Source organism: Rhineura floridana, chromosome 5 (genome assembly GCF_030035675.1).
Source record: "Rhineura floridana isolate rRhiFlo1 chromosome 5, rRhiFlo1.hap2, whole genome shotgun sequence".
Classification (NCBI taxonomy): domain Eukaryota; kingdom Metazoa; phylum Chordata; class Lepidosauria; order Squamata; family Rhineuridae; genus Rhineura; species Rhineura floridana.
The window spans coordinates 102,416,258-102,439,618 of NC_084484.1; the positions used below are offsets into that span (position 1 = coordinate 102,416,258).

At 40.7% G+C, this 23,361-nt stretch overlaps 1 long non-coding RNA gene across 2 annotated transcripts in view; it reads left to right on the top strand.

Annotated features, from left to right (window-relative positions):
* Positions 1-6,584, top strand: part of LOC133385216 (uncharacterized) — a 55,013-nt gene extending 48,429 nt beyond the window's left edge. For both annotated transcript variants that reach the window (XR_009762817.1, XR_009762818.1), the window contains exon 3: positions 4,033-6,584. This is a non-coding gene — a long non-coding RNA (uncharacterized LOC133385216). The remainder of the gene's footprint in view (positions 1-4,032) is intronic.
* Positions 6,585-23,361: the final 16,777 nt, after the last annotated feature.

Sequence of the window (23,361 nt, forward strand, 5' to 3'; positions counted from 1 at the left end):
AATGCATTTTGTATGTTATTTCACTAATATATGCATTTATAGTGCACATTTTACACTAGTATATGCATTTTTGTACACATTTTTTATTCCTTCATACAGTCAAAATGGTATAAAACAATGAGGAGATTTTATTATTTGTTTGTATTTGTGAGTGGGTGGGTGCGTGGAAGAATTGTAGATAAAAGAAATATTTCTTCTTTCAGCTGTCTGACCAGTAAGGGGCACTGTTGATTACAAGAACTACAGTAATCAGTCAGTAACTGAGGGGCCAGTTTTCATCACGGACTAACTGATTCACACACACAAATATAAGGTGCTGTTCTTCAAACTGCAAAATGGAAAACATATACCAGTTCTTGCAACTGTGGGAATCTAATCATAAGTTACTGACATATTTTCAAATTGCAGTGTGATATTCTCAAGTTTGTACCAGCAGTTATTTTTGTTATCACTGTACTGACTTTGCATACATTTAAACTTTAAACTTTAATTGAATTGTCAGAGACTGTATTTTTCGCGTCTCATTACTATTTGAGTCCGCTATTTACCATATTTCCCTCTTCTACGTGCATGTATATATGGACTTGTGCATCAAGGATAACACTTCCTGCAACTGACAGAATCACAAGACTCTTTTGTTGTTCATGATCTGATTTATCACTAAGTATTAATGCTGATCAAACCTCATTTCTTCCCCCCCCTCCAGAGTTTCATTTTTGTTCCTCTAATGAATCTTTCTCTCTGTTCATGATATTTGAAATGAGAGCAAAAGAAGAGATATTTTCTGATGGTTTGTGTGCAGTCTCATTTCAGAACTGGTAATGCACACAAGCAAGTGTTCCAAAAAAGGACAGCTGCCATCTTTAAATGACTTCCAAAAATTAAATTAAATTATATGGGTCCCTTAAGTTCCTTGGAGGAAGGAAGTGAGACACAGAGAGAGAAAGAGACAGAGCAGAAGATAAAGTTGCTCTTGTCTTATGCCTCTCTATGTGTATATGCTTGTTGCTGTGCTTCCCTAAATCTCAATTGGTTGCTGTTCATTTCAAATTGCAAACAAACAGATTATTATAAATATACAATAACACTGTGCATTATGCACACCTACTCACTAAGTTGGAAGCTTTTTCCCAAGTAAGTGTGCACAGGAATCAGCCTCAGTGTCCAATTCTCTTCTTCCAAAGTAAACTACCCTGTAAAATTGGCCCTGAACATCCACTGCACAGAGGAGGAGACTATAGTCATACGCACTGTACATAGAAGTGGGACTGTTAAAAAAATATTACAGTGTATGATTAACTGTTTAAACCACCTCCTCCATTTTCCTTTTTCTCTTGCCAAAGTCAGGCTGCAGAAACACCATGCATTTAAAGCACATTTCCCTCCTGCAAATTTTTTGGGGAACTGTCGTTTTTAAGGGTGATGGGAATGGTAGCTCTGTGAAGGATAAACGGCAGTTCCCAGGATTCCTTTTGGGGAGGGGATGTGCTTTAAATGTATGGTGTGTGTATGCACACAATCAGCATTCCATGGTCCCTGAGTAAGCACAGTCCTCATTGTGAGTTTTTCCCCACTTTAGCCCCACCCTCCCATTTCTTGTATTTCTGCATACAGTGGGGTTCCCCCAAGCCTTGTGTGTGTGGGGTACCATTTTGGCTACACTGAGAAGTAACACTCACAACCTGAACACTAGAACTAGAGGGAATGAAAAGTTCTGCTTTATGTAGCTCTAGATGAATTTAGCTATGAACAACTTAATACTTAATAAATGAGCTGGACAGGTACTTCAAAGAGAACCTTTTGCTTACCAGTTCTGAAAGATCAATCATGTAGGGCTGGATATGTTGCATATAATGCAATGCATATTGCCATTTAAAAAGCATAGCTTAGGATATAATTGGATAATTATTTTTCAGCAATCTAGGAATAAAGCAATATTCCTAGGGGGGGAAAGTGTTCTGTAAATATGTCAAACTGGCCTGGATCTAGTTTGCATGCAAGTATGACTTGAAACTGGCAATGAAAAAGTTAAAACTCATAACTGATTCATGAATTCTTCCTTTTTTAAAGAGTCCTATTAAAATGCAGATGCAACTTACCATTTGCAAAGCACATGGTTATTTCAGATTTGGTATGGGAATCCTTTCTAAGTGTATTTGTATCTTTTGGGTGGAAAGTCCAGCTGCCTCTTATGGGATTGTATATATCTCTTCAGATGTCAGCAAATCATTGAAAAGTGTCAGAAAGCGGGAAATGAAAGATAATTATCCAAACCGTAGTGAGCTACTTTGAAAATGAATAGGATCTGTCAGATAGTCCTTTGAAAGCAGTAGCTAGCTGCCTCTGCTGGACATATTAAATGGATATATCCGGCTTGTGCTGGATATTTGGGGGAGAGAAGCACAGCAAATATCTAGAGACAGATATTTAGCCATGCAAAAATAGTGATGTGATGGAAATGCTGGTATTGTTCTGCACAAATGTTTTGCACTTTATCTTTAAGAATATGAAGTGAGCCAGTGATTGAGTATAGCATTGGCTAAATAGGGCAAATTCAGTCTTTCTACATTTTATTGTCTCCTATAAACATTACATTTCCCTGCAAACTGTGCAGCTTTTAGAACTTGTTCTGATTTTCTTTTCCCCCCTTAAAACATTGTGCATGAAGAGAGATGTTTTTTGGTTAGGGAGAAGTGGCAAAAAAGCAGAGACTAACCCTCGGCTAAAATCCTCAGCCATCCCATTAGGTCAGGGATGGCTAAGCCCCAGGTCCAGAAGTGTAGTCATCGGGGGGCACAAGGTCATAGATCCCTTACTTATTTGGGAGCAGGGTCCCAGCCAGGTCCCTATGTATGATCCAATCAGTATGAAAGGGGAGTGTGTTAGCCACTGAGAAGAGTCCTTGACCTTTTTTGCTGACTGGAGGCACTGAGGCAGATGGCCAGAAGCTGAGGCTGAATGGATTCTGAGCCTGTGTGAGTGATGGCACATTAAATGGCAGGTGGAAACCACCCCATAAGAAGTGCCAGCTTTCATGGAAAGACTCCTTGGGAATCAAGGTCTTCTCATGAGTAAGGTCCTTCTCACAAGACCTCTTTTTGATGTCAGCTGATGGAATGCTGCTAGACCCTATGTGTGGTTCCAGTAGTTCCACTTCAAAAGTCTCAGTACCATGTTGGAAGACTTTTGGAACAACATCTTTCCACCAGCCCTGTAGCGTGGACACCTTGGCTGAACTGATGCTTCTGTGTGAGTGTGACCAGATGGCAGACTGCCTCTTGACCTTGCCTTTGCACTTGCTTGAACTGCTAGCTGTGTGCCCAGTTCCTGGACCTCTTGTAGGCTTGGTTGTGGGTCCTCTCCAGCCAGGACCTGGCCTGAAACAGGACAGTCCCTGAGCCAGAGGCAAGGGGGAAGCTAGGCCTTATGTCAGAGTTTGGCCAAATTCTAGAGGGTTACAGTAGCAGTCAGGCAGCAGGGCAATCCAGAAATGCTAAGGGTCTTAACCATGGTGGGGCAGTCCAAATAAGCAAAGTCCAATAGCAGAATTGTGAGGCAAGGCTAAACAGAGTGAAACAGTTAGTGGTGGGTAGGCAGGCAAAGCAAGAAGATGGGATACCGAGAGCGAAGGACATGTATTGTTCCATCAATTAATAGTCTTCAACTGGAAGCTAAGGTAGCCTGCCATGCAGATACTGCCCAGATCCAGCTGCAATTGATTAGCCCAACCTTGAATGTTCCCTGCTCACAAGGAGCCCATTTCTTCTAGGCCTGGAGGTGTGCAGTCCATTGACAGTTAGCCACCTGGCCCTGCACCTTCTGAAGCCAATATTCCCTGGGGCTGGATAGTTGATCAACCTTGCCCTCTGATTCTGTAGGTGAGGGAGTTACCACAGGTGAGCTGGGAACCTTGACCTTCTGGGTCTTTTGCTACAGATGGGCCTTGTGTTGATTCTCTGGAGATAGTAATGATGTTTAGGAGAGTGTTGGAGTCCAGTGGCCCCATAAGGTCTTCAAACTTTGTGTCTTCAGGGTCTTCATCTGAGAAGGAGTCATGGCTCAGGCTTACGTCAAATGTGACACGCTCAGAGGGAGTGTAATGGAGTGAGGCTGCCTCTACCACACCGGATGTGAAGAACATAAGAAGAGCTTATATGCTGCATCTGATCAAGGATCCATCTAGGCCAGCATACTGCCTTCACCAGTAGCCATTCAGGATGCTCCTGAAAAGGTCACAAGTCAAGCACGATGGAGATGACCACTCACTGTTGCTTGCCTCAGTATCTGGAAATAAGAGATACACTCTTTGAATGTGAGGATGTATTTGGGAAAGGCCATAGCTCATTGGTAGAGCATCTGTTTTGCATGCATAAGATCACAGGGCCTGGCATCTCTATGTAGGGCTAGGAGAAACCCCAATATGAAACCCTGGAGAGGCACTGCCATTCAGTATAGACAATACTGAGCTAGATGGTCCAATAATCTGACATGGTAAAAAGTAGCTTCATATGCTCCTATGTTCCATAAATTGGTCTAATCTTTCTAAAAAGCCATTTAAACGAGAGACCATCACCACCTCTTGTAATAATGAATTTTCTTGGTAAAGTAGGTGTCCTGTAAAGTGGTACTTTTGCTACTCCCATGCTTATTGCAAGTCAATTTCACTGAGTGATATCAGGTTCTAATATGAAGGGGACATTTTTCTGTCTATAATCTCCACATCATTATACTTAAGTTTCATAGACCCCTGCCATGGCTCCCTCAGTCTACTTTATCCAAACTCATGGGGAAATTGTCTGATTGGGAAAACAATTTTGACAATTAGATCATTCCTCTTGCTCCCCCTCTCCTAGATCTTGCCAAAATGATCAACATGGAGAAAGTCTTCCATGCACAGATTGCCCTCTAAATTGGACCTTTTATTTCAGGAATGGGAAATCTGCAGCCCTGCAGGTGTTGTTGGACTCCTGTTCCCATCAGTCCATGCAACATGGCCAATGGTCAGGGCTGATGGGAGTTGGAGTCCACCAACAGCTGGAGGGACTCAGGTTACCCATGCAATGCAAAAGGATGCTACATGGCATGGTGCCTTTTGCTGGATATGAACTCCAGGTTCACTGTCAAGCAAATGCTCAGTGAGGTCAGCTCTTGCAGTGCTTATCACTGTTCCAGGTGAGGGAACCTGACTCTAGTTGTTTTTCTACTCTCACCTCCAACATCCAGGATCACTACCTTTATTTGATCTATTTTGAAGCCTATCTAGAAGCCTATTTTGGCATGAAGCAAGATACCCATATCCCCTAAAAAACGATATAGAGTAGTATTCTCCTGTTTTGCTAATACTTGTTTGCTGACTTAGCCTACATTCAAGCCTAAATTTTATTGATGTAAAAGTAAGTCAAAATGTGCTGCATTTCAATGAATTGATTTGTTTTGGGAGGCTTGATTTAAATCGTTGAAAAGAACACAGGACCAAACAAAGGAATTGAAAATGAGTGAAGTTTTAAAAAGAGAAAAGATCCTTGTCGCTGAGGAGATGTGTAGCTTCTCCAGAGAATTTGGTAACTGCATAATCCCCTTGACCAGGAAGCAAGTGCATCATCCACACACAGAGAAGTAGAAAATAAGAAAAAGGAGAGCTTGTTGCAGAGACATAATTCCTAGAATCCTTCCTGTGATAAGTATACCTTGCTGTTAGCATTTAAAACTTACATTTATAGTTCATATCTGAGATTAAGTCTTGCCATGGGGTATAATATGTATATTTTTCATCTGTCAATGCTGAATTGTGTTTTTTTTAAAATATAACTTGAAGGATTTATTCTATTGGTAAGTCTATCTTACAGTACAGGGCTGGCTCCAAGTTCAAGGGAGCCCTTAGCAAGATGGGCCCCATCTTAGATCAAAGACCATCTTTGGTGGGGACTCTCAGCTGGATTCCTCTCTGCTTCATCCCTAGGAGGCTTCTTCCTCTTCCTCCCACCTCCAAGCAGGCTCATTCTTTCTCTCCCTCCAAGTGGGCCTCTGCCTTTCCTAGCAGGCTTACCTAGAGGTGACAGCAGAGGCATTGTGGAAAATGCTCTGGGGCAATGTGGAAAATGAGAATGGTAGTTCTTCCCCACCCCTTCCTCTGGTGATAACATAGCAGTGTCAGTGATGGGTTCTGTGAGGGTGCTAAAGACTTGGTAGCTGCCCAGGGGTACTACATGGTGACACTGGGGCTGTTACTGTAAATATAGCTTTGGTTATATAATATAGGTATGCCATGTGGCCTGTACTACTTTATAGAGGCAAAGCAAAAGTTTTACCAGTTTAGCAGAGAAAAACAAAGGAGCTCCTAGACATAACGTCTGACTCGATCGCCATCTTCGCTAATTATAGATGTCTAGTTTCAAGCTCTACTTTGATTGTTCCCCACTAGACAGCATTTTAACTTTGTATGTTGGACAGCACTGTGTTTTTACTAATATTCTATCTTGGTCTGTTTTTGTTTTTTGTATAATGCTGTTGGCCTTTGGCCCTGGATTAAACTTACTACTGTACTACTTTATCATTCTAGCCACAATCATTCCCAAGACCTGGGACTGGCTTTACCTGCAAGCAAGTTAAGGGTTGGTGCTCAGATTTTTACTACATAGTGAATGCCCACATCTGACTTCTTTCAATATGCAGCTATAAAAGGCTAGCAATACACTTAAGTAAATGAAACTGAATTCTGGGCCTTTTATCAAATTGTGCATTTGTGTGTGTGTGTGTGTGTGTATGTAAACATGGCATAAACATAGTCATGCCTAATGCACATGTGGAGCACTCTCTAACTCCTCAAAGTAAGTTCGTGAAAATGCTCTGGATTATGGAAATTACTTCTTGGCCTATCCTCTGAATGTAGTTGCCAACTCCAGACCCTAAAAGGGATTGTGTACCTTTAAGGCTGCAATCCTCAAAACACTTAACTGGTGGGAATAAGTTTCATTGAACTTAATAGGACTTGCTTCTGAGTAGACATGGAAAAGATTATGCTGCACAGATTGCATAACAGGATGACTGCCATTAGGCTGCTTTTTTTAATCCCCATAATATGCAATGAGGGGATGAAACACATCTAGAGGAATTTCCCCCTTCTGTGCAACTTGCAAAGGAACAAGGTAAATGCAGGTTGCGTTATTCCAAGTCACACCATTAGCCCAGTATTATCTGCTGCACTGACTGCCAATGGGGCTTCAGACAGGAGCCTTCCCCATCCTCACTTGACATCTGAGATAGTAGGGACTGAACCTAGGTCCCCTCACTGGATCGTCACCTTGTAGTGGTGAGTGGGCTTGCGTGTTCCAATGAACCCTGTGAGTGATGCCGTCAGGAGTCATGTACTCCCAGCAGGGTCACCCATGGCGGTAAGGTCAAGGGAGAGGAACCAGACAAAGAACAATCCAAGAAAGTCCTCAACGGCAGAACAGGCAGAGGATAACAATGTGTACATTACAACGACTGTGAAGGTGGATGAAGGCTGCAGCAGATAAAAGACTTCCAATCGTCATGGTATCCATGCCATTGGATCAAAAACTTTTTCTGTCAAGATTGTGTGTTGATCATTGTGCGCCTATCTCCCCACATAAAACAAATTCACGCACAGGTGTCTTCCAAGCAAATCCATCTGGAAACCTATGTCCTCACTGTGGGAGGCTGTGTGGATCCAGAATTGACCTCCACAGTCACTTACAGACGCACTGTTAAAGACCTTATCTTGGAAGACAATCTTACTCGGCCACGAGTGATCGCCAATGAATGAATGAACCTAGGACCTCTTGCATGCAAAGCATGTACTCTCTACAACTGAGCTAACCCTGGGATTTAAAACAGGTGCTGGAACTGAGCATAGGTATGCCAAATGGAATCCTGGAAAAAGCTTCCAGGATTACCTAGGGAATATTTTTGTGGGTAAATCAGTTTGCCCTGGAGAAGGAGAGCTCTGAAGGAGAGCTCATCTTCTTAGTGCTGAGTAGGTGACTTTTTTCTTAACAGGGACCACCCCTTCCCACCCAATATCCTCTTTGTGGGGATCTCAAAGGAAAGGGCAAAACTAATCATCTAATAAGCTTTGTAAATGTATCAAGCTCAGGTTGAAAACTAATGAGGTCCTTTGTACCAAAGGCAGGAGATAATTAGCACTTACACAATGCTAATCTTTTTAGAATGAGACTACTTACACTGATACCTTTAAAATTGTGGAATTCAAAGCCATGTCTAATAAACTAGAGATCCTGGTGTCATAAAAGAGATGTTAGTTGAACTCGAACAATTAACACAAGCCATATTCCCACACATCAGTTTGGATTCATATTAATTAAAAGGATTAGCCTTCAATGGCATGTGCAGTTCCTCTTAACTGAACTTCTATTTAAAAGGCTACCGTAAAGCCAACACTGTATCAGGAAAGAGAAATTTGCCTTATTTAGAAAGTTACATTTATTTCATTGAGATGGGCCTTTCTTTAGGTTTCGCCCCATCCTCCCTCCCCTTCCTTATGAAGAGCCATTCAGGTAAAGGAGTATTGTAAGCGGCTTCTTCAGCTAAGAAACTATTTGTAAGACTGTGGCAGACTTTGGACATCCCAGTTGGCAATGAGGAAAAAGGGCTGCTTGTTTCTGGGATGGCAAGAAAAAAGGCTGGTGCAGGTGGTGAACCATCAGTAAAACATTGTTGGAAGGCAAGCTTGCAGGTGCTAATTCTGCAAATAGATGTGTACTTCCTGCACTGAGCACAAGCTAAAGAGGCCTGCCAATATACAACAGAACGGCACTGTTGCCTTACGAGTGAATAAAAAAAGATGTTTCAATGCTGTCGTTGGATCTCGATGATTTGCCACAGAGGACAAAAAGTCTCCTATAAAATTGGATTTCAATAGTCCTATCTCACTTGTGCCCTTGGTGACCAGATTCAATTGTGCTGGTGTCTCCTATGCAGTATGATATCATAGCTTCAGAGTAAGGCTTTCTTTGGAGGTCACATTAGTTTGTCCTGGGAATGCAATCATTTTTGTGTCATGGACAATGTTTTACTGTGAAGATATGGGCCAGATGGCTCAGTCACTTGCAGTCCAGAGCTAAACAGTCTCTTTATTGTTGGGGAATAAACAGAACCGATTGTCTCTTACTCATGCAACTCTAGTGCCCCTCACTGTTTAAGCATGAGCTATTAAATTGTTGTGCCTTGGTGAGAATATGCAAAACTACCAGGGGAGAGCTGTGGGCTTTGAAAATATGTATTTTTTAATTTGTTAATATAAATATTTCTAGACCCCCTCCCCTAATTGTGGTTAAAGCCCAGTGTCCAGCAGTTTCTAATGTCCCATTTATCAGTGTTGTAGATTGGAGGAAACTGCAAAGGTGATGTCAACCAGTAATCAGGGACAGCCCTTCCATGAGGCAGTATGAAGTGATCACCTTAGGTGGCAGATGTTGGAGGCATCCCTTCTCGTGGCCATTCTTCCTGAACCACCTAGCCATTCCTCTCTCTTGGAGATGATACATCCCCTAAAGCAGCGTGCTGCCTTCAGATGTAGAGGAGGAGGTTACTCAGTTGCTAGTGCTGAAGTAAGATTCAGTTGTCAGCCTGCTCAGCTTCTGTACATGGAATGGGAGGGAGCACCATCTTGTCCTTTGCATCAGGCATCAAAATGTCTTTGGTCAGCCTACCAGTGGTTACCAGCATTACCTTTGCAGTTGCCCCCACACCAGTCTGAGTACACGTAAGGACACCATTCTTCCTTATTTGTATAATGTGCTGCTGATGTACCTCTCAAGAACCTAGGAGCAACTTTCTATAGAGGCTGAAACAACCATGCTGGTACATGAACTCTTGGTCTCTTGGGCCTACAGAAAGATCCAGCTACCAGACACCTACCAGCATGGTCAACTTTCATGGATCTTTGTTCCATGTTTATGTTACAAGGGGCTGGGAGAGAATAATTTCTTACTGCTGTGTTTGTTTATTTCATTTATACCCTGCCCTTTAATGAAAAAACATGTCCACAGTGGCTTACAAAACACATATTAAAAATACAATAAAATTAACTAATAATTAATAATAATGTGTAGCAAAATAAAAGCACCAGTTAAAGTAATTGCACTGTAGATTAAAAATGTAAAACATTAAAAGCCTGAGAAAATAATAATCTGCACACAGCCATGAAGCTCACTGGGTGACCTTGGGCCAGCCACTGCCTCTCAATCTCAGTCGAAAGCAATGGTAAACCACCTCTGAATACCGCTTACCATGAAAACCCTATTCACAGGGTCGCCATAAATCGGGATTAGGGTTGCCAGGCTCAGGGCCTGAGAATGATTCTGTATCTTTAAGAGAAGAGAAAATTCAGGCAAGTGCAGGTTTTCTTGCAACCCTGTAATGGGAAAAACCACAAGGTGAAATTCTCCCTTTCCCCTGCACAACTTTTAAAGATACAGAAGACCTCTTGGAGGCCGGGCCTGGCAACTCTAGTCAGGATCAACTTGAAGGCAGTCCATTTGTTGTTTGTTGCCTGGTGCTGAACGGCTAGCAGAGTCAGCATCACAAATTTCCCTGGAGAGCATATGGCATCAAGCAGCCTTCACCAACCTGATGCCCTCCAGATGTTTGGGGCTATAATTCTAATCAGCCCCTCCAACATTTGAAGGGCGGCCGGTTGGGGAAAGCTGCCATAAACTGTGTGCCATAACTGAAAACGTGCACCTTCCGGTTGTCACCCAACTCACCTCAGATGGTGATGGCACCCAGAGGTGATTCTGATTATACAAGGCTCATGTTGGAGAAGGCAAACTTTTAAGTATCTAGGCCTTAAGGTGCAGTAGCCCAGGCATTATGAATTGTACACAGAATTGGACCAGGAGGCAATGCAGTTATATAGACACTAGCAAAATAGGTTTCTGTTGCCTGGTCCTAGTTAGCAACTAAGTAACTATATTTTGAAATAACTGTTGTACTGGACAATCTTCAAGGGCAGTTCTGCATATAATACATTGTAGTAATCTAACCAGAGCATGGGTCCCCATGGCCAAACTATCCCTGTCGAGGAGAGGTCACAACTCATGTATCATTCTTAGCTGGTTGAAAGTGTTCTGTGTCAAAAAGGCTACTTGAGCCTCTAGTGAAAAAGCTAGACTCATGACCACTCCCAGAATGCAAACTGGCTCCTTTAGTGGCAACAGCAGGTGGCACAACACCTCTTTGGGCAGACAAACTATCCACCAACAATACCTCTTTCTTAACATCCATTTTTGACCCTCATCCTGTCCTTTACTGCTCCAAGACACCCACTTAATACTTTTGCTGTCTCCCTCAGATGAAGAGAAGACTTGCACTCCAAAGCCTTAGATGACCATCCCTCCACAATTCACATAGATGTTGTGTGTGTCAGATCTTCAACAATATGCTGCAGTGCAAAGTGCTCCTGTTCAGGATTTCAGATACTTCATTCCATTCTTTCTCCCCTGTCCTTCCATATTCTATTACCCCCTACACACACATGGCTCCTCCAGATGTCCTTTTTATTGTTCATTCTTGAGGATTTGTGCTCATGATGCTCTTGGGGTGGTCACACACAATTTCACATTCAATACTATTTGGACTCGTAAAATTTTGGGGGCAGTCATACTGCTTCATTTCTACTGTGCACGCCTTATAACTTTCTGTTGAAATCCTGTAACTTTTCATACCACAAATGTTCTGGGGAGTTTTTGTTTGGTTTCACTATAGCCCTTGCAGACAGCAATATCATGGTGGCATGAGAGAAGTATCATAGAACAACTAATCAAGCAGAATCCACCCCCAATGCACTATCGTTGTGTCAAGAACATGTTGCAGAATAAATTCATGCTAAAACACCAGTTTGGAGAGGCCCACTGTCAGCCAGCATTCCATGCCCACTGCGCATACACAGACTGTTGTGGGGCGTGTTTTTCTTATCAAGATTTTTTACTTCTGCAGACCTTGGGGTTCTTCCAAGCCAGCTGGTACCTTCCTCCTTAGTTATATAAGGACTGGCACTCTGAGAACTGAGATCATTATTAATATTTCCAGGACAAATAGCATAACTTACAAAGTTGAACGTCAACACCTCATTTTAGAAGTACACATTAATGCAGTTCCATAGCAAGAGGATCATCCTTGAAGTGTGACTCAGAGCTCTTCCAGACTGTCACTATTTTTGGGTGGGAGTTAATCACATACTGGCAAATTTGGGTTGCCTAATTACAGTTGATTGGGAGGTCATGTGTAACAAGCCTGCTTCCTCAAAAGACTGGACTTTGGGGGATAAGGAAAGTGATGGGAACATGCACTGAAGGTGAGGAATAACGCTTGCAGCTTGATGCAATGTCATCTAACCTCCCCACAAACAAGTCAGGATAAATGCTGAATACATAGCCAACATTGTCTAATCTCCCTGCAAGCAAATCAGGATGAATGCTCAATAAACTGGAAGTGCCCGCAGTTATTTTATAGTGTATGCTGAAATTGTGTTACTTGATATTTTTAAGATCTGCTTTTAAATGGCGGTATATGCATTTATTTCTAATATATATTTTGTTATTCGAAACCTTTATCATACACCACGGTGGAAACTTTTCATTTTGGGAAGTGTCTTATACATTCTTAAATAATAAATATCTCCTATCCACAGTTTGGGTGTGTCATCATGGGCCGATAGTACAAATGGACAATAGCAAACTATGGATCAGTAAAACATAACTCTCTTCTCTCTCCCTGAGGTATTTTTCAAAGACCTGTTTTACGATGATTATGTGCAATCTCACATTCTCAGCACTGGCAACCACTGACCTGCAGGGAAAGGGTTATAACAAAAACTTTTACTGTATTATACTTTCCTGTTAGGCGTTTGGCGTTTAGGCAGCCAATGCTGTGTTCCCCTCCCCCGCACACACGCTATCCTGCCTCACCCCATCTGTGTCTCTTTCTTTCTGTGCAATGTCAAAAGTAGTTCTTTCCTTTCTTTAATTGCACCCAAAGCCAACCTTGACTGGCAAGGAGAAAGTCACTGACAGGTTTGGGCTCAGTCCAGACCTTCTCAGACATCCTGTCAGCTGGCTGTTTGACAGCATGCAAATATATGTAAATCCAGGGCAGTGGATGAACACCTGCAGAAAGTGACCATCCTCAGTCCTTCAATACCATACCGCCTGTGTCACTGGTTTTTTTGAAATCTTGCTTGGTCTCTGTCAGTTTTATTATGCATTTGTCAGCAAAATACGAGATGAAAAGAAACTGCATTCCTCTTTGTCCTGATGAGCAACAAAGCTCCATGTGGACTGCAAGTGCCAGGAATGGTGAAATGGCTTCTGTTCAACCCTCATGAATCTGACTTTCTGTCTTCTGGACCTTCATTTCAGTGTTTGAACTCTTGCTGGGTAACTCATGTCAAGAGAAGCCTTCTGTTTTCCTGGGAGTAAAGGCATCCTCCCAGCTGAGTCGTTACAAAATGAGAGAGCTCATTTGAGCAAATTGAGCAGCTGGAACTTTGGGGCTTTTTAAGAACACTGTATGAGCTGCATAAAATCTGCATACAATTTGCATCAGCTAGTCAAGGAAGATAGGCAGGGGGCTGATGTGCTAGCTAAACTGTTTGACACATAATTTATAACAATACAGAGTACCAGAGGTTACATCTTCAGCAATTTGTCGTCTAAGGATACTTTGTCCAGATCTGTTTTTTTAAGCTTTTGCATTACTTTAAAAAACCAAAAGAGACTGATGTATTGTAATTGCAAAACACTTTGAATACTTTTTTTAAAAAGTAACAATTTTAACCTGAACCTCTTGGCAGCTAGAAATGTTAATAGCAAATAATCCCTCCTCCCCCCAAAAAATATGGGGTTCTGCCTGTAATACCCAGAGATTCATGCTGGGCCTGACTATATGTCTGCATGTTATATCTAGGGAGTTACTAAAGGCAATAAAAGAAGGTTGGGCTAATATTGTTATTATAAGTAATATTAGTAATATTACATAGCACCACTAAGGGGGCACGGTACTTTATAGTGCTTACCCTAAGCGAGAAATATCATTTTTTTTACTCCAGGAATTTACCAATTTACCATCTAAATATAAATACTCATGGTAGAGGCACACTTACTGTTCTGCCGGTTCCAGTGCTTTTCCACCTCTCTTTTCTGAAAACGTGGTACACGACACTAATCGAACCCTGCCCCTTTTAACTATAAAACTTGGTGAGAGCAGCTTGACTGCATTTTTTAAAAATTCAGCTTCAAACAGATTTTGCAACTGATCTACAGATCAACCTGTTCTCACTATGTGCCAATGGAAACCCTTTGCTGTAGATGACCAGTGTGCTTACAGCCTCAGATAAGACAACTAGAGAAGTGAAGGCCTGGAGGGAAAACAGAAAAATTTGAAAACAACAACTTTTCCCTTTCACCTCTCCAAAGACAACAAAGAAAGAAAGGGGGGAGGAATATGGGACAAAAATGTATCAACATGGAAGAATAAGCTTTAAAAAGATCATTAGAAGCCATGAGAACATGTTTTATGAATAGTCTCTGGCAAAAAAACTAGGTCATAATTTGTAACCGAACCCCAAATTACAGAAACCTTTTTGAGTCAGATGTTGGGGGAAAAACCACCTCCATCTTCAATAAACAAACCACCAGCCTCAAGTCCAATGAGCACGGAGGGAGAGATACCTTGTAATGGTCTCGTTTGGGGCTAGGGCTCTCTCCACGCATTTACTAAAGGAATCCTCCAATCTAATGCTTTCTTCATTGGAAGTCAGTTGCTGCGCTTCAGAGGCAGCCTGTTTTATTATTTATCATTTATTTAACTTCTATCTCCCCCACTCCCGCTTCCACCCAGAAGGAGCCTGGGGAAGTAAACAAAGGACAAAACTCGAAAAACATCTTAAAACATCTAAAAAACATTTTAAAAATAAAACATCTTACAAACATCTTTTAAAACATCTTAGAAAGCAATTCCAAAACAGACACAGATTAGGATAAGGTCTCTAGGCTTGTTTATGTACCACATAGTCCACAGAACTCACTGAAAGGAACTTGACAACCCCATACAATGTTCTTACTTACTGACAGCCATTGACCCATGATTTGTTTAGGCTGTTAAAAAATGTAAGCTTCTGGTGAATACATGACACCCTCCTAATTTAGAATATTGTTCTATACTTGATTGTCAGCTGATCAAAGGTGCTTTGGCATCTTTTTAGGCAAATGGCTTGAGAATTTCCAGTAGAACGGAAGTCCTGAAGGAGTAGAACTCTATTGTTATGTACCATTACTCTGTTACTTGGATATAATTGGGAGTAAAAACATTAAATGCGTTGGTATTTCTCATCTTTGCTATACTCATCCTAACTGAATTGAACTGACAGACAGATTCCAAAATCCATAAAGCAATACTTTGATTAGGTTAACCAAAATATCACAAAGTAAGGATGTATCCCACAAAGTCATCCTGTTAGCACAAGAGCTTCCACCTGCACAACAGGACTTCCTGTCTTCATGTCCCTGAGCTCCCCAAATCTGTTCTGGGTTTTCCCCCAACCCTCTGGAGCAGATTTGAGGGGGCACAGGGGATGAGGGGAGAGGAGGAGGGGTTGTCCAGTTGTGCAGGTGGAAGTCCTTGTGTAATGGGATGGCTGTCGGATACAACCCATAGTGAATTGAATTGAAATTTATTAATACAGTCGTAGACCAGCATAAAAATAATAATAAAAAATGTACAAGATAAAAAACAGAGATGATGCAATACATCACAGCACACTTAGCATAAACTCACGTTAAAATCGATTCCTCACCCTCAAATTAGCTATCGGTACAACCCATAGTGTATAAACTGTCTAGTTCTCCAGAACTCTGAATCAAGCTGGATGATATAAAGAGCAATGAAGGGGAGGGAAGAGGGAAAATGTTGGCTGACACTGAAGCCATGGAGTCTGTAACCAGTCACAGTCTCAAAATGTGGGGAGGGTAGCAGACATTCAAATGTGTTTCTTTAGGTGCCATGGAGATATCAGATTGTACCATGGCTTTCTGGGAACAAGAAGCATAATAATGGATGCATCCCCATCTTTGAAAATCCAGTAACTGATTGTTACCCGGGTCTGCTTCCATCCTTAGGGGAAACACACAAGTTCCCTGATGGGTGGAAAACATGCACCAAGGGAAACTAGGCAGTATTTATATTAGCAAATATATTAATTTTAGGTGGTGTCCTAAGTCAACAGAAGCCAGGTTGGATAGCTTTATCTAGTAGCAGTTGGAGGACATTCCCTCAATTAATAAAACTCCATGTTAAGGTGGTGTAAAATCTTCTTTCTTCTGTTCAGGATCTCCCTTTTGAATGGCCAAATGACAGACGTTAACACTATGCAAACAAGTGGCCCAGTAGAATTTCAGGAAGGCCACTGAGACTCACAGGACTCTTGAGAAGCTCCATGGGACAAAGAAAATCTTGAAAGAACGCACAGGCACAGTCTCTCTCTCTCTCTCTCTCTCTCTCTCTCTCTCTCCTCCTTGAAATGTGGTTATCAATTTGCTGCTTTGATTGCAAGAAGACAACTACCACGCTGGAATTCCGCACTGTGTCAAACAGTGAAGAAAGAAAATGCTAAAGATTGCCTTATTCAGTATACATAAGTTGTAAATTTCTAAAGATTGCATTATTCAGGTCAGGGATCAAGCAGTTCAGGTATAAATTGACTGAATCAATGCAAGTGTTACACAGTTAAAAACAAATAAGATTTTTGACTGATTTTTTCCATTTTGAGAATTGGGAGGGATCTCTAACCTACCTGCTGAATTTCTTCATAATCTATTGACAAATACTGTTTAAGAGAACTTCCTGTTTGTCTTTAAAAAGGAAAAGAGAGAGAGAGTGAGAGAAGATACAGAAAATATTTATGGATGCTGACTCTCCTTCACCACCCCCAAGGTAGCTGCATTTAAGCAGCAGCTGAATGTGCTTTCACTGCTGCTGCTGCTGAAGGGCTGTGGTCACTCAGGCAGCAGTAACTTTGAAAAAATGACCCGTCTACACCCAAACAATAACAGAATCCCCCTTTTTATGTTGGCAACGCCCACGGCTTTCTCTGTATTTCAAGACTCCCCACATAGATGCAACTGTTTGACCAGCCTTCTTCTGAACAACTTAATTAAGCAAAAGAAAAAGTGTCAGTTACTGCCAACCTCAGAAAAAACAGAGCTGTGGGGGTAGAAAGGGTAGGCTGCATTAACCCACATTCCTTAACCGGTTAACTAAAAGGAAAGCTTTGCTTTATAGCGGTGCCAGGAATATTCTAACACAAGCTTGCCATTCAGATGATCAAGACATATTGTTTTGTACATCACACCAAACACAATTAAGAGCTTACCCCAACCTATGTCTTAACAACTGGTATTAGTATGATCCTGAGAAATCTTTGTCAGTATATAACACATTCTCTCTCTCTCTCTCTCTCTCTCTCTCTCACACACACACACACACACACACACACACACAGACACACTCCCCCCCCTTCATTTCGCTAAGGAGACCAAACATATTTTTAAACTCTTTGAAACTGGGAAGGTTTTTAATTCTCTCCATTCTCCTTGGGCCAGAGTCAGCATGGAAAATCCCAGTGTGGGATATTTGCTGCTGACACTTACACAGGCCAGTGGTACTTGGGAACACACCATCCTTATATGGCAATGCAAAGCAGACAAGTGCAGGCAGGCAGATGCATGTTTGTGCCTAGGATGCTACATCAACAACAAAAAGAAAGAATTATGAGGGTTTTGTTCTGTTTTGTTTGTAGAGAACTAACTTGTTTTAAAGACTAGATTTTGCAAACTCTAAACAGGATGAGAAGTCTCCCAACTTCACTAACTACTCTGATGGTAATCTGTTATGAATAAAGATACCCAAATCTAGCATTGGGAATATTCAAGTCTGATTGTATCTCATTAATTTCAATGAAAAGAGAATGAGGGCTTTCCTGGGGAGAGGCCTAAATCACACGAACATGCAGCCAGTAAAAATCCACCATGAATGGAGGCTGCTCCAGGTGATCAGCCCTTCATGTGCACAGCTTGCTGTAGGGGCCAACCATGTTGCCATGCTACTGGGGACCAGCACTGAGGTGGTTGGCAGTGATGCAGTGACATGGCAAAAGTGATGGATCCTTCTGGCCAATGGGACACATGATCCACCTACCATGTAGAGCAACCTTCACTTGATTAGGATTTCAAAGGGGTACCAGGTGGCTGATTATGGGTATGAAATGAATCCAGCATTAGATATTTGTCTTATATTTCAAATGATATTTTATTCTGTATGCTTGCATTCAAACCTTTCTGGCTTTTTGTGTTTGTCTTTATATATAAAAAAGTATGTATGCATCTATTTATGCGTCTCTTTGCATGTACATGCTGAAAAGAAAGTACTGCCCAATGGCCACTCACAAACAACTATAAGATTGTGACAGAACATGTAGGCTGGCAGCTCCTAAACCTCGGGTTGCCAGCAACCTGACCCAGGGGCTGCAGTTAGTGCAGGATGCTGTGGCACAATTGCTGACATGAGTGAGGCTCTGTCAGCACATAATACCTCTGCTATGAAATCTACACTGGTTGCTGATTTGCTCCCAGGCCAAGTTCAAGGTGTGCTTTCCATGTTACGGGTGCCACATAGTACTTGTTCTGCTCGTGTAAGAAATCAGTCCTTTAGTGTGGCAGCACCTATGCTTTGGAACTCCCTGCCTATTTCCATTAGGCAGACACCTTCATTGTACTCTTTTCAGCAACTGCTAAAATATTCTTGTTTAGGCAAGCCTACTCAGGCATGTAGAGGCTATTGTGTTTTTTATGTTTTTAACTCATTGTTGGTTTTATTATTTTGAATGTTTTTAAATACCTGTCTTTAATTGTTTTTGCCAATAATTTTATTGTTTTAATTGTTTCTGTAAATCACTTTGAGATTTTTTACAATAAAGCGGTATATAAATGTTGTAAATAAAATACATAAATAAATTTTGGAGTCACTGTGGCCCTTGGGTCTCTTTCCACTTTTAGGAACAAAGGAATCTACCTTATACTGATTTGATACCATCTACCTCAATACTGATGTCATGGACTAGCATTGGTTCTCCAGGATTCAAGGCAATAATCTTTTCCAGAAATTGAATGTTGGACCTTTGCATGCAAAGCATATGCCCTGCCACTGAGGTACAGCCCTTACCTTGTTTAAAAAAGTTTATTTTAAAATTATCCTTTTCAATTCACTAATGAATGCATTGCATACCTAGGGCAGATCCACATCATTCATTTAAAGCACACTAAACGCACATTGGAAGCACATGAATCCCACCACAGAATCATGGGAACTGTAGTTTGTTAAGGGTGGTGGGAACTATAGCTGAGGGGGAAACTATACTACCCAGGATTCTTTAGGGGAAGTCATGTGCTTTAAATGCAAGTTGAATGTGCTTTAAATGTATTGTGTGAATCTACTTAATAAACTTTGCCTGCATGTAAATTGTTTTAATTATTTTTTAAAAATAACTATAGATGACTATGGGCTATTTATCATCTTTCAGTCTAATCTGCCCCTCAGGATGAAAACAACAGAGGGGAACCATGACAACCCCCAAAAAGAAGGGCACACTTAAAATGTACTCAAACAGGGAAGTGTGCACAGAACTGAAGCCACAAGTGGTAAGGAACACTCACCGAACCCAAAATTCAGAATCGTGCCACTTTAAGCTGTTTGCAACTTATGCTTTTTATGGTTATTGGATTTTAAAGGAATTTATTTCTTGGTGTGAGCTGCCTTGGTTTCCAATTAGCAATCCTACCTCACAGGGTTCTTGGGAAGATTCCATACACACACACACACACACTGAAGATGTAAAAATACATAGACCCCATAAAATAGTTTGTCAAAATGATTTGGTCATTGCAGAACATTTTTAAAAAAAATTAAATCAGTAGTAGTTTCCTACACAATAAAAGCAGTGATATCTATGTAAGACTGCCTAATTGCTTTAAAAAATAGGATTGAAAGGAGAAAGATTTACAACACAAACACAATCCTTTGCTATGTTCACTCAAAAGTCCCATTAATTTACAGCACAATCCAACAGCGTCTGCTCAAAAGTAAGTCCTATTGAATTTGATGGAGTTTACTCCGGGTGTGTGGGATTAGCATTGCAGCTTTACTCCCAAAAAAGCAAGTATTGGATTAAAACTTCATGTTGGGAAGGTTTTCAAAACACTGCCATCTTCAACAGCTTAGGAAAATTTAAACTTGTTTGACTTGTGAACACGAGAAAAAAGACTTTTGGTACTGCTGAAAGCTATATACTTACTCAATTTATGAGATTTTCAGATAAATAGGAAAAACAATAGTTTTCTACCTTTGCAATGGAGTCTAGGTACTGCCTGGAGGCCCAGAAATCCCTTGTCAACCACAACCCTGACTTCACTTATTGGCTATAAACCTGAAAGGGAGGGGTTAGAGCAGCAGCTAAGAGATCATTTCATGGCATTTGCAGGGGGCGGTGGCTGATGTTTTGGTGTATATCTCGTGAACCAGACCACCTAGAAACTTAATTTTTTAAAAAATGAAAGCTGAGAGTTGGACTTCCGGGAAGGGTTGCTTTGCCTGTGCTGCCTCTGAGACGAGCTCTTGTCTCAGAAGAAGCTTTTTCAGCTTTAAAATCAGTCACAACGCTCTTTTTGACTGATAAAGATTTTCTCCCGGTCAGGGAGAAACGTAGAGATTAACCATAAAGCCTGTTTTTGTGGGGAGGACTGGATTTCATTTATTTATGAGAGAAGGTTCAAACTGCAATGCCGGACGGACTTTCATCAAGCTCTTGCTGATTACAGCGACACGTTTATCTTTTCTTTAAAGAAAAACGGACTTCAACAGGCAGATAAGCATCCTTCTTTCTATTTTCTTTTTTTACTTGGTTTAAATTGGTGTAGCAAAAAAGAGATTTGTCAATTAATCAGCTGTGAAGAACTTCTAGGTGAGATTATGGCTTTCCTCTTTCACTAACGAAATTAAGGAGGAAAGAAATCGAAAAAGCTTATCTTTGTTTTTATTGCAAAAAGCTGTCCTGGAGGTGCATTCTAAAGATACCAACGGAAGAGGGATTTCTATTTCGAGGAGGGGGGAACAAAAACTTTTTTTTTGGTCTATTTCATTTTGACGAATCTGCTTATTCACGACGCCACTAATTGTTTTGATGTTGGAAACTAAGTTTGTTTTTGTATTCCTGAATACATAGAGATAAGGCAGGCTGTATTGTCTACACTGATATAAGCAAGCCTGGAACATTAACCCAATTGTGGCTGAAATAATTTTTGTTTCTGTGGTTTTAAGAAAGACAACCAGGAAAGTGATTGAGACCATGGAAGAAATTATGTTTCAGAAAATAATGGGTGAGATTGAGATAACGAAACAAACCCTGAGACAGGGTAGACAGGAGATGAAAATTGAATTTAACAAAATGACGCAGGAGCTTAAAGAAACAATGGATTTTGTGAGAGAGGAGTTTGATGGGATAGGGAAGCTACAAGCCCTGGAGATTGGAACAAATGTGAAATTGGAAAAAGATTTGGAGTTTATGGATGTTAGAAATAAAGTTTACTGTTTGGAATTCAACGTTGTCTCTGAAGAAATTAATGAAGATTTTGGTTGTAAAGTTATCAATGTCTTGGATAATTTTCTGGACTGGAATGATGTGATGGAGCTTGACATAGAAAAAATCTATGGAGTTGGCTACAGATATGTGACAGTGGAGAAACTGTTAAGAAATGAGCCAGTGCATTTTGTAAAAAAGAAGAACAGAGATATGACTTTGCAGCAATATTTCAGCAACATATTCAGAATTCTTGACTGGAATGATGTGATGGGGCTTGACATAGAAAAAAGTTATGGAATTAACTACAAATATGTGACAGAGCAGAGATGCACCCAGAGCAGAGATGTGACTTTACAACAATATTTCAACAACATATTCAGAATTGATGGCAAGGACATATTTGTGATGGGGGAAATTCCCATCAGACTCTTGTTATATGACTATGGCTATGACAGCAAGATCATCATGGGATACTGATAATGGATGAATGGATACTGAAACCACTGGATTTAACAGGACTATTGAAGATGGAAGATGGAATTAATATTGATAATGGAAGAATGGTTATGGAAATTATTGGACTTAACAGATTTGACGAGATGGATTAATTGATATGTTTACTTGGACTATGGCTATGATAACAAGATTATTATGGGATACTGATAACGGAAGAATGGCTACTGAAATTACTGGACTTAACAGGATTATTGAAGATGGAAGATGGAATTAATATAGATAATGGAAGAATGACTATTGAAATTATTGGGCCTAACAGATTTGAATTAGATGGATTAAGCGATATGTTTATTTGGAGAAAAATTGAAAGATATATCTCTCAAGGAATTGAAGCCTCTCTTGGACTTTTTGTGGAAAGAATAAAATAATGTTTATGAGATTTGATGATTAATTAAGATAACTACTGGAGGAAAGTGATTTTATAATATAATTTTAGAGATAGGATTGTTATATATTGTAGACCTATAACTGATCTGCGACAAATCGGAAGTCAACATTTTATTTTATTGTTTGGTTGTTTTTGTTTTGTTTTGTTTCTTGTCTTTGAAAATTTGAATAAAAATTAATGATAAAAAAAAATGAAAGCTGAGAGTCCAGAGATTAAGCTGACTCACCCAGAGAGGACACCAAAAATCTGGAGACTCCAGGCGAATACCGGACACCTGGCAACCCTATGCCACACACCCCATGGCAGCCATTTTGTGACTGACACAGACCGCATTTCCTCAAAATTCCATATGTGTCCAATGGCCCAAAAAGGTTGTCACCCCATGTAACTATGTTATATCTATGCCTTCTGTTGCTGAACAGGAACACAGTTTTTGGATTTTGATTCTGCAAACACATATATGAATTAATTGCTCTAATCAATAGGTACCAGGACAGTTTTAGATAATAAAAACAGTCCTGGTGGTGCCATTCACTATTGCTCAGAGGGGTTTACAAACTATTTCAAGTTTCTACAGAAAACTATTCATCCCTATAGCATTCAGTAAGGAAAGATGCAATGTATGGTCTTGTTATTCACTCAGAGCTATTGTAGGTAAACAAAAAGGGTATGCCTATAATGTCCATTCCACTTTCTCACTATATTTAGTTTAAAGGCAGGAGTGTTGTCTCACATCAAGACTACTATAAAGGCAACATTACACTTGAGCCAATCAATATTAAATAGT